This window comes from Heterodontus francisci, chromosome 44 (genome assembly GCF_036365525.1).
Source record: "Heterodontus francisci isolate sHetFra1 chromosome 44, sHetFra1.hap1, whole genome shotgun sequence".
NCBI lineage: Eukaryota > Metazoa > Chordata > Chondrichthyes > Heterodontiformes > Heterodontidae > Heterodontus > Heterodontus francisci.
Window position 1 is genome coordinate 21483727 of NC_090414.1, and position 15985 is coordinate 21499711.

At 45.5% G+C, this 15985-nt stretch overlaps 1 protein-coding gene across 6 annotated transcripts in view; it reads left to right on the plus strand.

Moving 5' to 3' along the window:
* sipa1 (signal-induced proliferation-associated 1) overlaps window positions 1–15985 on the plus strand; it is a 153401-nt gene that overhangs the window by 55108 nt on the left and 82308 nt on the right. For 3 of the 6 annotated variants that reach the window (XM_068021812.1, XM_068021813.1, XM_068021807.1), the window contains exon 1: window positions 9448–9662. The exons of 1 other annotated variant lie outside the window; for it this stretch is intronic. The gene's annotated coding sequence lies outside the window, so the exon portion shown is untranslated. Of the gene's footprint in view, window positions 1–9447; window positions 9674–10054; window positions 10154–15985 lie in introns of those variants that run through there. 2 more of the 6 variants (XM_068021810.1, XM_068021809.1) reach the window with 2 other exon arrangements.

Consider the following 15985-nt stretch of genomic DNA (forward strand, 5'->3'; position numbering starts at 1 on the left):
GAGGGGTGTGGAGTATATCAGAGTGTGTTACAGTGAGGGGTGTGGAGTATAACAGAGAGTGTTACAGTGAGGGGTGTGGAGTATATCAGAGTGTGTTACAGTGAGGGGTGTGGGGTATATCAGAGTGTGTTACAGTGAGGGGTGTGGGATATATCAGAGTGTGTTACAGTGAGGGGTGTGGAGTATAACAGAGAGTGTTACAGTGAGGGGTGTGGAGTATAACAGAGTGTGTTCCAGTGAGGGGTGTGGAGTATAACAGAGTGTGTTACAGTGAGGGGTGTGGAGTATAACAGAATGTGTTACAGTGAGGGGTGTGGATTATATCAGAGTGTGTTACAGTGAGGGGTGTGGAGTATAACAGAGTGTGTTCCAGTGAGGGGTGTGGAGTATATCAGAGTGTGTTACAGTGAGGGGTGTGGAGTATAACAGAGTGTGTTACAGTGAGGGGTGTGGAGTATATCAGAGTGTGTTACAGTGAGGGGTGTGGGGTATATCAGAGTGTGTTACAGTGAGGGGTGTGGGGTATATCAGAGAGTGTTACAGTGAGGGGTGTGGAGTATATCAGAGTGTGTTACAGTGAGGGGTGTGGGGTATATCGGAGAGTGTTACAGTGAGGGGTGTGGAGTATATCAGAGTGTGTTACAGTGAGGGGTGTGGAGTATATCAGAGTGTGTTACAGTGAGGGGTGTGGGGTATATCGGAGAGTGTTACAGTGAGGGGAGTGGAGTATATCAGAGTGTATTACAGTGAGGGGTGTGGAGTATAACAGAGTGTGTTACAGTGAGGGGTGTGGGGTATATCAGAGTGTGTTACAGTGAGGGGTGTGGAGTATAACAGAGTGTGTTACAGTGAGGGGTGTGGAGGATATCAGAGTGTGTTACAGTGAGGGGTGTGGAGTATATCGGAGTGTGTTACAGTGAGGGGTGTGGAGTATATCAGAGTGTGTTACAGTGAGGGGTGTGGGGTATAACAGAGTGTGTTACAGTGAGGGGTGTGGAGTATATCAGAGTGTGTTACAGTGAGGGGTGTGGGGTATATCAGAGTGTGTTACAGTGAGGGGTGTGGAGTATAACAGAGTGTGTTACAGTGAGGGGTGTGAGGTATATCGGAGAGTGTTACAGTGAGGGGTGTGGAGTATATCAGAGAGTGTTATAGTGAGGGATGTGGAGTATATCAGAGTGTGTTACAGTGAGGGGTGTGGAGTATAACAGAGTGTGTTACAGTGAGGGGTGTGGGGTATATCAGAGTGTGTTACAGTGAGGGGTGTGGAGTATAACAGAGTGTGTTACAGTGAGGGGTGTGGGGTATATCGGAGTGTGTTACAGTGAGGGGTGTGAGGTATATCGGAGTGTGTTACAGTGAGGGGGGTGGGGTATATCAGAGTGTGTTACAGTGAGGGATGTGGAGTATATCGGAGTGTGTTACAGTGAGGGGTGTGAGGTATATCGGAGTGTGTTACAGTGAGGGGGGTGGGGTATATCAGAGTGTGTTACAGTGAGGGGTGTGGAGTATATCAGAGTGTGTTACAGTGAGGGGTGTGGAGTATATCGGAGTGTGTTACAGTGAGGGGTGTGGGGTATATCAGAGAGTGTTACAGTGAGGGGTGTGGGGTATATCAGAGTGTGTTACAGTGAGGGGTGTGGAGTATATCAGAGTGTGTTACAGTGAGGGGTGTGGAGTATATCGGAGTGTGTTACAGTGAGGGGTGTGGAGTATATCGGAGTGTGTTACAGTGAGGGGTGTGGAGTATATCGGAGTGTGTTACAGTGAGGGGTGTGGAGTATATCGGAGTGTGTTACAGTGAGGGGTGTGGAGTATATCAAAGTGTGTTACAGTGAGGGGTGTGGAGTATATCGGAGTGTGTTACAGTGAGGGGTGTGGAGTATATCAGAGTGTGTTACAGTGAGGGGTGTGGAGTATATCGGAGTGTGTTACAGTGAGGGGTGTGGAGTATATCGGAGTGTGTTACAGTGAGGGGTGTGGAGTATATCAAAGTGTGTTGCAGTGAGGGGTGTGGAGTATATCGGAGTGTGTTACAGTGAGGGGTGTGGAGTATATCAAAGTGTGTTACAGTGAGGGGTGTGGAGTATATCGGAGTGTGTTACAGTGAGGGGTGTGGAGTATATCAGACGGGCGGCACAGTGGCGCAGTGGTTACCACCGCAGCCTCACAGCTCCAGCGACCCGGGTTCAATTCTGGGTACTGCCTGTGTGGAGTTTTCAAGTTCTCCCTGTGTCTGCGTGGGTTTCCGCCGGGTGCTCCGGTTTCCTCCCACATGCCAAAAGACTTGCAGGGTGATAGGTTAATTGGTCATTATAAATTGCCCCTAAGTAAATATCGGGACAGGTGGGGATGTGGTAGGAATATGGAATTAGTGTGGGATTAGTATAAATGGGTGGTTGATGGTCGGCACAGACTCGGTGGGCCGAAGGGCCTGTTTCAGTGCTGTATCTCTAAACTAAACAATCTATATCAGCATCGTTCCTTTCAGACTGATCTGGACTCGAGTAGCTGTGAAATGAGAAGTGGTCAGATGTGGGGCTTGGAACTAGCAAGGGGAATTTGGACTGTTGCCAGGGTAACAGAGCGATGTGTGTTTTTTTAATCCCATGATGCTGTTCCTGTAAACCTGCAGTAACACGTGTATGTGTGCGTGCAGATATATGCGTGTGTTGGAGTTGGGGGGTCTCCACTTTTGGTAACCGTTTTGTGTGAGTGCAGCAGTTGTGACTCAGAGGTTGCCACGTTATTTTACCCTTCCTACTTTGCGCCAATGACTACGGTTCAAAACTACACAGCAGGCTGTAAACCACTTCACATCCTGAGGTCGGAAAAGGTGCTGCAGAAAAGCAAGTCAGAATTTCTTTGACTTAAACCGTTCTGAGAATCCATAGCATCTATCGAAAGAGTTTTCACGCACTCTAGTGGAATCTCACGGTTAGATAGGAAAAGCTGACCCTGCTCCCAAGTCTCTTGCCTGCACCACAGTAACATCTCTATCTTTAGCAAGTTGGGAAATGCAGTCACCAGTTCCTGAGGATATCTAAACTGTGTTGACCTCTGAAACGACTTGTGGAAATTGGCACAATTTGACGGGAACAGATTCTCACTCATTTTTCCTGCAGTTCACCGTTAATTGGTAATGCTGATGGTCTCTCAAACCATGCTCCACCTGAACAGGGAGTCATACTGTGAATCTCATAATAGGCCTTCAGTTCAGCCGTGCTTAGCCAACTTCAGGCCAAGGGGCTGCTGTGTGATATACCACCTTTAGGCAGTAGGGTTTGGCCATATGCACATTAATGGGACAGTGTAGAGGGAGCTTTACTCTGTATCTAACCCCCGTGCTGTACCATAAATGGAAACATCTTCTCTACGTCTACCCTGTCAAACCCCTTTGTAATTTTAAAGACCTCTATCAGGTCACCCCTCAGCCTTCTGCTTTCTAGAGAAAAGAGCCCCAGCCTGTTCAATCTTTCCTAACAGGTATATCCTCTCAGCTCTGGTACCAGTCCAGTAAATCTATTTTTGCACCTTGTCCAGTGCCTCTTTATCCATTTTGTAATGTGGAGACCCAGAACTGTAGGCGATGTTATGGTTCATTAATGGGCCAGGCAGTGGATTTCCCAACCCAGCCAGCCTATTGGAATTGGAACAAGGCACCCCTCCAACACAGAGAGCAACTGCCGGCTTTGAGATCTCTTTAAACTGATGCTTCACTGGGGTGGGAGATGTGGTTGCTATGGCAATGCAGCTGGACGAGGCCTTGAAGTTGTACTAGACGGGAGAAGGTATGTGAGGAAGTCATCAAGGGCATTGTACTTCCAACTATTTGTTCTCCATGAGGTGGGGAGTTGTGCGGGGTGGTGGTGGTGGTGGGCGGGGCATTGGGTTCGTTGGTTCGGGACAGGCGAGTGGCAGGATGTCCTCTGTTCGTCAGTCTGTGGCCTACATTACGCAACAGCGAGCAGTTGTGTGCGTCGCCATTGTTCACTCACTGGGTCGGAGTTCACCAGGTCCATCAGGCCAGCTGCCAATAGTCTCTTCCTGCCTCTGAGCGTCCTGGACTCAGTGACTGACTGCCAAAGCACAAAGGCACTCTGATTTACAAAGCAGAGAGTAACTCTTAAAGAATCCAGCCTGAATTGCTGTCCGGCCTTGAATCGGGCAGCTAGTGGCAGTCGTTGTGTAAGGGAATGTGGCAGCCATTTGTACCCCACAAAGAGCAACTAGATGGAAGACAAGTTCATTGAAGGAAGATTGTTTTTATTTTATTTGTTTCTGGGATGTGGGCTTCGCTGACCAGGCCCAGCATTTATTGCCCGTCCCTAGTTGCCCTTGAGAAGGTGGTGGTGAGCCGCCACCTTGAACCGCTGCAGTCCGTGTGGTGTAGGTACACCCACCGTGCTGTTAGAGAGGGTGTTCCAGGATTTTGACCCAGCAACAATGTGTGTCGGTGGTGGAGGGAGTGAATGTTTAAGGTAGTGGCTGTGTTGGCCGTGGGATCAATTTTTGTCGGATAAACTCCTGTGAAGTGCCTTGGCATGTTATATTATGGTAAAGGCACTGTATAAATATGATTTCTGATAGTATATCTCTAATACCCAGACGGGTCCCTCAGTTTAACTCCGAAAGCTGGTGCTCCCTCAGTATAGCGTTGGGAGTGTTGGCCTGATTGTGGGTTCAAGTGTCTAGAATGGGACTCACATCCATGACCTCTGACTCTGAGAACACTGACCGAACCAAGCTGGCACACAATAAAAATGAGTGGAATGGTTATAAACTTAATTTAGAGTTGTACAAAATCCAAAAACGGTAACAAAAGAGTCTAAGGGTTAAGAGAAACTTCCCTCTGTACCTTTCCCTTTGTTCCTCTCGCTATATAAAACCAGATAGAGAAACAACACAATTCAATTTGTCTTTCATTGGCTTTGAAGCATTTTGGAACATCCTGAGGTTATGAAAAGTGTTGAATAAATACAAGTCTTCCTTCTTTGCTCTACCCTCTCTTTGTTTTGCCTCTCTTGTCAGTCTCACCCTCTGTATGTCTCCCTCTCTTTTCTCTCTCTCTCTCTTTGTCCCCCCTCTCTGTGCCTTTCTGTTTCTTTCTCTCTCTGTCCCTCACTTTACTCTTAGTCCCCCTCCTTCCCTCCCCCTCTCTCTCTCTTCCCTCCCCCTCTCTCTCTCTTCCCTCCCCCTCTCTGTGCCTTTCTGTTTCTTTCTCTCTCTGTCCCTCACTTTACTCTTAGTCCCCCTCCTTCCCTCCCCCTCTCTCTCTCTTCCCTCCCCCTCTCTCTCTCTTCCCTCCCCCTCTCTCTCTCTTCCCTCCCCCCTCTCTCTCTTCCATCCCCATCTCTCTCTCTTCCCCTCTTTGTCACTGTGTGTCTGTCTGACTCTGTCTCTCCCACCATCTCTCCTTCTCTCTCTCTCTTACCTCTCCATCTCTCTCTGCTTCCCTCCTCTCTCCCCCCTCCCTCACTCCTATTCTGCTCCATCTTATACCCTCCACTGACTGCTGTTGACCCCAGTCTTCATTACTATGGAAAGAGTGTTCTCCTTAGCCCTGGGGTTAATGGTGACCTCCTTATTCATTCACTGTGGTCTCAGCTAGGTAGTTGTCTCAGACTCCTTTTTGTTCAATTCAAGTGCAGTCTTCTAAAAAAATAATCAATAAAGTAATCCAATTTTTCCTTCATCATTTTATTTGGATTACGTTAATCCTGCCTATCACCCCTCTTCAATTGCTGCTCTCAGTCAGCCCTCCTCTGAAATGTCCTCTCTAGTTGGCCTGAAACTTCAATTCCTCCACCACCTCCCCCTCCCCTACCCCCCACTGATCTACACCCTCTTCCTCCTTTCTGCATTGAGTGAAGGCAGGATCACTTCTCCCTATGACACCCTGTGTAAAATATCCTGCCAATACCAAGACCTGGAAGAAGGGAGGGAAAATCGACGTTTGTTTTCTCCATCACAACAGTTAAAACATTTCAAAAGTACTCATTGGCTGTTTTGGATCGTCTTGAGGTCGTGAAAGGTGCTATATAAGTGTAAGACTCTCTTGTTAAGGCACCTGCCACCCTACTATGCTGTGTTAAGATGTATCAGTGGCATTCAGTTTTTCAGAACTTGGTCTGTGTGCAGCAGAACGGGGATGGTTATCCCCCCAGGCTTGCAAGGCAAGGGGGAGGGGAGAGAGTGCAGGGATTCAGTGGAGTGTGCAGGACAAGGTGATGGTTGTCAGCAGCTCTTTAAATGCTTCTGGCCCTCTCTGGGGTCCTCGTTGTTAATCTGGCCTGACAGCAGAGAACTGCCATGTGTCCGATGTGGAGTGTTTTTAAAGAAATTCTTTCTTGGGGTACTGGAGGGTATTTGAGGGATGCGTTTCGATGGGAGGGAGAGTGAGGGTACTAGAAAGATGGGCTTTGATGAGCTGAATGGCCTTCCCTTGTCCGTGATTGATCTTCTGTCCTCTAATGGGGGGCGAAATTTCGAGATATTGTGCTAGTTACTTAACAGGGAAGAGCGGAGCTGTTTGTCTGCCCTCTCTGTGCCTGAACCCACTTCCAGTTAAAGACACTGATTTAAGTAGCAGACCCTTGGAAGCAGGGTGATCTAATTTTGGCGATTCCTTTCTCCGCTGCTAGATCTTTGGTCAAATCAAAGAATCAGCAAATCTCGAAGGCTGAGAACGTTGTGTGTGGAACTTTCTGATTTGAAGAGGTGGGACAGAAGGTGAGAGAGGTCAGCTGGTCCTTTTCATAGAAAGCTACAGCCCTCCACCAACCCAATCACATAACTGCCTTATGAGTTTCTCGAGAGTTTTTCATCCATTCCCAGTTCTGGTCACCACACTTCAGGAAGGCTGTGAGGGCCCTTGAGAAGGTGCAGAGGAGATTTACCAGTATGGTTCCAGGGATGGAGCATATTGGTTACAAGGTTAGGTTGGAAGAGCTCGGTTTGTTCTCCTTAGAACAAAGGAGATTGAGGGGAGATTTAACAGTCGTTTACAAGATTATGACAGGCTTAGATAAGTTAGACAAGGAAAAACTGTTCCCATTAATAAATGGTACAAGGACTAAAGGACACAGATTGAAAGTTTCAGGCAAAAGATGCAGGGGGAATATGAGGAAGCGCTTTTTTACACAGTGAGTGGTAATGACCTGGAACTCGCTGCCCACAAAGGTGGTGGAAGCAGAGACGATCACTGACTTCAAAAGGAAGTTGGATGGGCAGTTGAGGGAACTAGACTTGCAGGGCTCTTCAAAATAGTTACACAGAATTGTTTACGTCCACGTGAGAGGGCTAGGTGGGGCCTTGGTTTAATGTCTCATCTGAAAGACGGCACCTCTGACAGTGCAGTGCTCCCTCAGTACTGCACTGCAAATATCAGCCTAGATTTTGTGCTCAGGTCTCTGGAATGGGACTCAAAGACACAACATTCTGACTCAGAGGCAGCCAACCTCAGTGTGCTACCAACTGAGCCACAGCCAACACTTCTAAGATTAAAATATTTTGGTAACACTGGTTCAGCCGCAACTGAAGTATTGCGTCCAGTTCTGGGCACCACACTCAAGGAAATATGTGAAGGCATTGGAGAGCGTACAGAAAAGATTCACGAAAATGGTTCCAGGGAAGAGCAAATTCAGTTCCCTGGATAGATTAGAGCAGTTGGGATTGCTTTCTTTTGAGAAGAGAAGGTTGAGAGGGGATTTGATAAAGGTATTCAAAATCATGAGGGGTCTGAACAGAGTAGAAATGAAAAAAACTGTTCCCATTGGTGGAGAGATCGAGAACGAGAGGGCACAGATTTAAGGTAATTAGCAAAAGAAGCAAAGGTGACGCGAGGAAAAACTTTTTCACGCAGCGAGTGGTTAGGATCCGGAATGCACTGCCTGAGAGTGTGGTGGAGGCAGATTCAATCCAGGCCTTCAAGAAGGAATTGGATTATTATCGGTAAAAAGAAGAATGTGCAGGGCTACGGGGAAAAGGCCGGAGTGTGTGGCACTAGGTGAATTTCTCCTTTGGAGAGCCCACTACACACGACGGGCTGAATGGCTTCCTTCTGTGCTGAAACAATTCTGTGATTCTGTAATCTAAAAAATATATAATAAATATATAAGGTGGCAGGGATTAAATCACAGAAAATGTGGCTTGGCACAAGATTTATCAGCAGACAGCAAGTATTTTTAATTAACTGTCAGGCATTAGAGAGGGTGCAGTGGAGATTTACGAGAATGACAGCACAGTGGCACAGTGGTTAGCTCCGCAGCCTCACAGCTCCAGGGACCCGGGTTCGAATCTGGGTATTGCCTGTGCGGAGTTTGCAAGTTCTCCATGTGACTGCGTGGGTTTCCGCCGGGTGCTCCGGTTTCCTCCCACAGCCAAAGACTTGCAGGTTGATAGGTAAATTGGCCGTTGTAAATTGCCCCTAGTGTAGGTAGGTGATAGGGAATATGGGATTACTGTAGGGTTAGTATAAATGGGTGGTTGTTGGTCGGCACAGACTCGGTGGGCCGAAGGGCCTGTTTCAGTGCTGTATCTCTAAATAAATAAATAATAAGACACTTCAATTAATGTGGAAAGACTGGAGAAGCTGGGATTGTTGTCCTCAGAGCAGAGATGGTTGAGGGGAGTCATAGAGTCGTACAGCATAGAAACAGGCCCACCGCATCCATGCCGACCATAATGCCTATCAATACTAATCCCACCTGCCTGCATTAATTTCATATCCCTCTAGGCCTTGCTCATTCAAGTACCTGTCCAGATGCCTGTTAAATGTCACTACTGTCCCTGCCTTCACCACCTCCTCAGGCAGCTCATTCCAGATACCCACTATTCTTTGTGTGAAAAATTTACCCCTTTGATCCCCTTTAAACCTCCTCCCTCGCACCTTAAATCTATGCCCTCTAGTTTTAGTCACTGCTCCCTCATCCCAGCACAGGCAAAGCAGTTCCTGGAGCGCTGAGAATATAGCAGGCTTGGCACACTTGATTATTTCAGGGGTAAAGCCGTCCTTTCCAAGGAGATTTAAAAAGGGTGTTCAAAATCATGAAGGGTTTTAATAATAGTAAACAAGGAGAAATTGTTTCCACTGGCAGGAAGGTTGGAAACCAGGGATGCAGAATTAAGATAATTGGTAAAAGTACCAGAGGGGGAGACGAGGAGAAATGTTTTGCTTCAGCCCGTTATGATGATCTGGAATGTGCTGCCTGAAAGTCAGTGGAAGCACTTTTAATAGTAACTTTCAAAAAGGAACTGGATAAATACTTGAACAGGCTGAAGTTGCAGTGTTATGGAGAAAGAAGGGGGAGAATGGGACTAATTGGATAACTCTTTCAAAGAGCTGGCATAGTCACAATGGGGCCAAATGGCTTCCTTCCTGCTGTATTATTCTATGATTCTAAGTGGTTGAGAGGGAGGGAACGAGAGGGACGGAGCGAGAGAGAGAAAGGAACTGGCTCTGAGAACAGAGCAGCTTGCTGAAAGAGGAAGTGGTTTGAAAGAACAAAAAAAAGACAACTTTGTCGGCTACGCAAAGCTGCCGGAAAAAAAAATTCCAGCCCCCCACCCCCCCCACACCGGTGACTTCCGTGCAGAAGAGCAGTGGGCTTCGGTCAGAACAGTTACCGTGGGAACCAGTCCGAGCATCTGCGGAGCTGAAGGTAGGAAGGAGGTGATCATCCTATAACTAAACAGGACAGAACTGCCCTTGTGCTCTGTTAAGATACATTAAAATTAAGTAAAGATTAAAACCACGGATTTTTTTTTTAACTCATCACCGTAGGAACTTCAGGTGACAGGCTGAGGCCTACACGCAGGTTACAAACTAAGCTTACGGGTTTTTCGGAGCCTGCAGAATGTGAGAGGAAAGGGAGACTGAGAGAAGATGAGGAATCCTGCAGTTTCCTTTGAGCACCCGGCAGACAACAGGTTCAATTTGGCTTCTGACACATCGATGATGTGGGGAAGGAAGAGGAGTATGGGATGCGAGGTGTGGGGGGGGGGGGGGGGGGGGTGGAGGGGGTGAACGAGAATGAGAGAGGAAGATTCAGAGGATGACGGAGACAAAGATCATAGAAATCTAAATTTTCTGATTAGACAGTACTCCAAACGGATGAAAGTGGAGGGAAAATCTGTGCGAAAGGAACTGGAGGTGAGAGAACAATCGACCGCTATCGGGCAAGGAACTTTTTCTATCAATGTGTGTGAGTTGTGACCCTCCATAACCACAATTTGTACCGAAATTTGTAGCAAAATGTTCCAAGGCGCTTCACAGGAGTATTAACAGACAGAATATTGGCACTGAGTCACTTTAGGAGATATTAGGACAGGTGACCAAAAGCTTGGTTGGGTAGGTAGATTTTAAGCAGTATCTTAAAGGGGGAGAGAGTGATGAAGCGGTTTGGGGAGGATAAAAATCTAACGATTTTACAAAACAAAAACGTCTAGTGCATACCAACGGCAAAAATAGAAAACTTCACCAGTTTCTATTGCAGGTGCAACAATATCACTTTGCCATCTGTTCTCTTTTTAGTGTTTAAATGTTCACTCAGTTTGGTTTGACGGCCTATTTCAAAGGGATTGGGCCCTGTTTTGTCGCCTCTGAGAGTGGTCTTATTGTAAATGATTGGCGAGAGATTCTCGCCGTCTGCAGGTATTCCTAACTGAGCTTCCACTCTGCTCAGTCTGTTGTGCGGCCATTTTGATTTTTGGGTTTGCTATTTTACTGTGGTCCTCCTCTTTCCTTCCCTCTCCAGAAGTCCTTCCGGTGCCCACCAGCATCTCCCACCACCACACCTCCCCAAATACCTCAGCCAAACCAGTCCCATTTTCCACGCTTGAACCCAGGCACCAAGAGTCAGTGGAATATTCGACCTTGGGAGGTATCATGACAAAACCCAATTCCCCCCCACCAGCCCCCCCACTACCTTACCGGTCCAATTGCTCGCCCAGCAATTACATAGGAATAGGAGGAGGGCATTTAATCCCTGGAGCCTGTTCTGCTATTCAGTGAGATTATGGCTGATCTGTATCTTAACTCCATTTAATCACCTTGGCTCCATATTCCTTAATACTCTTGGCTAGCAAAAATCTATCGATCTCAGATTTAAAATGATTAATTGAGCTAGCGTCCACTGCATTTTGTGGGAGGGCGATCCGCACTTTGCATGAAGAGATGTTTTATAATCTCTCCGCTGACCGGCTTTGATTTTAAGCTTCTGTCCCCTTGTCCTAGACTCCCCCCACCAGCAGAAATAGTTTCTCTCCATTTACCCTAGAAATGCCTTTCAAAATTCCAAAAAATCCTATATTAAATTACCGAAAGGGATTTACGAAAGGGAAATCATGCTTGACAAATCTACTAGAATTCTTCGAGGATGTAACTAGCAGAGTTGATGAGGGGGAGCCAGTGGGTGTGGTTTATTTGTCCCACATAAGAGATTAGCGTGTAAAATTAAAGAGCATGGGATTGGGGGTAGTGTATTGTGATGGATAGAAAATTGGTTGGCAGACAGGAAACAAAGAGTAGGAATAAACGGATCTTTTTCCGAATGGCAGGGCAGTGACTAGTGGGGTACCGCAGGGATTGGTGCTAGGACCCCAGCTATTCACAATATATATTAATGATTTAGATGAAGGAACTAAATGTAATATCTCCAAATTTGCAGATGACACAAAACTGGGTGGGAGGGTGAGTTGTGAGGAGGATGCAGAGAGGCTTCAGGGTAATTTGAACAAGTTGAATGAGTGGGCTAATGCATGGCAGATGCAGTATAATGTGGATAAATGTGAGGTTATCCACTTTGGTAGCAAAAACAGGAAGGCAGATTATCTGAACGGCTATAAACTGAGAGAGGGGAATGTGCAGCGAGACCTGGGTGTTCGAGTACACCAGTCGCTGAAGGTAAGCATGCAGGTGCAACAGGCGATAAAAAGGGCAAATGGTATGTTGGCCTTCAAAGCGAGAGAATTCGAGTACAGGAGCAGGGATATCTTGCTGCAATTATGCAGGGCCTTGGTGGGGCCACACCTGGAATATTGTGTGCAGTTTTGGTCTCCTTATCTGAGGAAGGATGTTCTTGCTATAGAGGGAGTGCAGCGAAGGTTTACCAGACTGATTCCTTGGATGGCGGGTCTGATGTATGGGGAGAGATTGAGTCGGTTGGGATTATATTTGCTGGAGTTCAGAAGAGTGAGGGGGATCTCGTAGAAACCTATAAAATTTTAACAGGATTGACAGGGTAGATGCAGTAAGGATGTTCCCGATGGTGGGGGAGTCCAGAACCAGGGGTCATAGTCTAAGGATATGGGATAAATCTTTCAGGACTGTGATGAGGAGAGATTTCTTCACCCAGAGAGCGGTGAGGCTGTGGAATTCGCTACCACAGAAAGCAGTTGAGGACAAAACATTGTATGTTTTCAAGAAGGAGTTAGATATAGCTCTTGGGTCTAAAGGGATCAAAGGATATGGGGGGGAAAGCGGGAACAGGTTACTGAGTTGGATGATCAGCCATGATAATAATGAATGGCGGAGCAGGCTCGAAGGGCCGAATGGCCTACTCCTGCTCCTATTTTCTATGTTTCTATGTATTATAGGGAATAGCACCCTCTGTATTATAGAGAATAGCAGCCCCTGTGTATATTACAGAGAATAGCAGCTCCTGTGCATATTAGAGAATAGCAGCCCCTGTGTATATTACAGAGAATAGCAGCTCCTGTGTGTATTACAGAGAATAGCAGCTCCTGTGTATATTAGAGAATAGCAGCTCCTGTGTATATTACAGAGAATAGCGGCACCTGTGTATATTAGCGAATAGCAGCTCCTGTGTATATTAGAGAATAGCAACCCCTGTGTATATTACAGAGAATAGCAGCCCCTGTGTATATTACAGTGAATAGCAAATTCTGTGTATATTACAGAGAATAGCAGCTCCTGTGCATATTAGAGAATAGCAGCCCCTGTGTATATTACAGAGAATAGCAGCTCCTGTGTGTATTACAGAGAATAGCAGCTCCTGTGTATATTAGAGAATAGCAGCTCCTGTGTATATTACAGAGAATAGCGGCACCTGTGTATATTAGCGAATTGCAACTCCTGTGTATATTAGAGAATAGCAGCTCCTGTGTATATTACATTGAATAGCGGCTCCTGTGTATATTAGAGAATAGCAGCCCCTGTGAATATTAGAGAATAGCAGCTCCTGTGTATATTACATAGAATAGCGGCACCAGTGTATATTACAGAGAATAGCAGCTCCTGTGTATATTGGAGAATAGCAGCTCCTGTGTATATTAGAGAATAGCAGCTTCTGTGTATATTAAGAATAGCAGCTACTGTGGATATTACAGAGAATAGCAGCTTCTGTGTATATAAGAAAATAGCAGCTTCTGTGTATATTACAGAGAACAGCAGCTCCTGTGTATGTTGCAGAGAATAGCAGCCCCTGTGTATATGACAGAGAATAGCAGCTCCTGTGTGTATCACAGAGAATAGCAGCTCCAGTGTATATTACAGAGAATAGCGGCACCTGTGTTTATTATAGAGAATAGCGGCTCCTGTGTATATTAGAGAATAGCGGCTCCTGTGTATATTAGCGAATAGCAGCTCCTGTGTATATTACAGAGAATTGGAGCTCCTGTGTATATTACATTGAATAGCGGCTCCTGTGTATATTAGAGAATAGCAGCCCCTGTGTATATTAGAGAATAGCAGCTCCTGTGTATATTACATAGAATAGCGGAACCAGTGTATATTACAGAGAATAGCAGCTCCTGTGTATATTAGAGAATAGCAGCTCCTGTGTATACTGGAGAATAGCAGCTCCTGTGTATATTAGAGAATAGCAGCTTCTGTGTATATTAAGAATAGCAGCTTCTGTGGATATTACAGAGAATAGCAGCTTCTGTGTATATTAGAAAATAGCAGCTTCTGTGTATATTACAGAGAACAGCAGCTCCTGTGTATGTTGCAGAGAATAGCAGCCCCTGTGTATATGACAGAGAATAGCAGCTCCTGTGTGTATTACAGAGAATAGCAGCTCCTGTGGAGATTAGAGAATAGCAGCTCCTGTGTATATTACAGAGAATAGCGGCACCTGTGTATATTAGCGAATAGCAGCTCCTGTGTATATTAGAGAATAGCAACCCCTGTGTATATTACAGAGAATAGCAGCCCCTGTGTATATTACAGTGAATAGCAAATTCTGTGTATATTACAGAGAATAGCAGCTCCTGTGCATATTAGAGAATAGCAGCTCCTGTGTATATTACAGAGAATAGCGGCACCTGTGTATATTAGCGAATAGCAGCTCCTGTGTATATTAGAGAATAGCAACCCCTGTGTATATTACAGAGAATAGCGGTTCCTGTGTATATAATAGAGAATAGCGGCCCCTGTGTATATTAGCGAATAGCAACTCCTGTGTATATTAAAGAATAGCAGCTCCTGTGTATATTACATTGAATAGCGGCTCCTGTGTATATTAGAGAATAGCAGCCCCTGTGTATATTAGAGAATAGCAGCTCCTGTGTATATTACATAGAATAGCGGCACCAGTGTATATTACAGAGAATAGCAGCTCCTGTGTATATTAGAGAATAGCAGCTCCTGTGTATATTAGAGAATAGCAGCTCCTGTGTATATTAGAGAATAGCAGCTTCTGTGTCTATTAAGAAAATAGCAGCTTCTGTGTATATTACAGAGAACAGCAGCTCCTGTGTATGTTGCAGAGAACAGCAGCCCCTGTGTATATGACAGAGAATAGCAGCTCCTGTGTGTATCACAGAGAATAGCAGCTCCTGTGTATATTACAGAGAATAGCGGCACCTGTGTTTATTATAGAGAATAGCGGCTCCTGTGTATATTAGAGAATAGCGGCTCCTGTGTATATTATAGAGAATAGCGGCCCCTGTGTATATTAGCGAATAGCAACTCCTGTGTATATTAGAGAATAGCAGCTCCTGTGTATATTACATTGAATAGCGGCTCCTGTGTATATTAGAGAATAGCAGCCCCTGTGTATATTAGAGAATAGCAGCTCCTGTGTATATTACATAGAATAGCGGCACCAGTGTATATTACAGAGAATAGCAGCTCCTGTGTATATTAGAGAATAGCAGCTCCTGTGTATATTAGAGAATAGCAGCTCCTGTGTATATTGGAGAATAGCAGCTTCTGTGTATATTAAGAATAGCAGCTTCTGTGGATATTACAGAGAATAGCAGCTTCTGTGTATATTACAGAGAACAGCAGCTCCTGTGTGTATCACAGAGAATAGCAGCTCCTGTGTATATTACAGAGAATAGCGGCACCTGTGTTTATTATAGAGAATAGCGGCACCTGTGTTTATTATAGAGAATAGCGGCTCCTGTGTATGTTAGAGAATAGCGGCTCCTGTGTATATTAGAGAATAGCGGCTCCTGTGTATATTAGAGAATAGCAGCTCCTGTGTATATTACAGAGAATTGGAGCTCCTGTGTATATTACATTGAATAGCGGCTCCTGTGTATATTAGAGAATAGCAGCCCCTGTGTATATTAGAGAATAGCAGCTCCTGTGTATATTACATAGAATAGCGGCACCAGTGTATATTACAGAGAATAGCAGCTCCTGTGTATATTAGAGAATAGCAGCACCTATGTATATTAGAGAATAGCAGCTCCTGTGTATATTAGAGAATAGCAGCTCCTGTGTATATTAGAGAATAGCAGCTTCTGTGTATATTAAGAATAGCAGCTCCTGTGTGTATCACAGAGAATAGCAGCTCCTGTGTATATGACAGAGAATAGCGGCACCTGTGTTTATTATAGAGAATAGCGGCACCTGTGTTTATTATAGAGAATAGCGGCTCCTGTGTATATTAGAGAATAGCAACTCCTGTATATATTAGAGAATAGCAGCTCCTGTGTATATTAGAAAATAGCAGCTTCTGTGCATATTACAGAGAATAGCAGCTGCTGTGTATGTTGCAGAGAATAGCAGCTC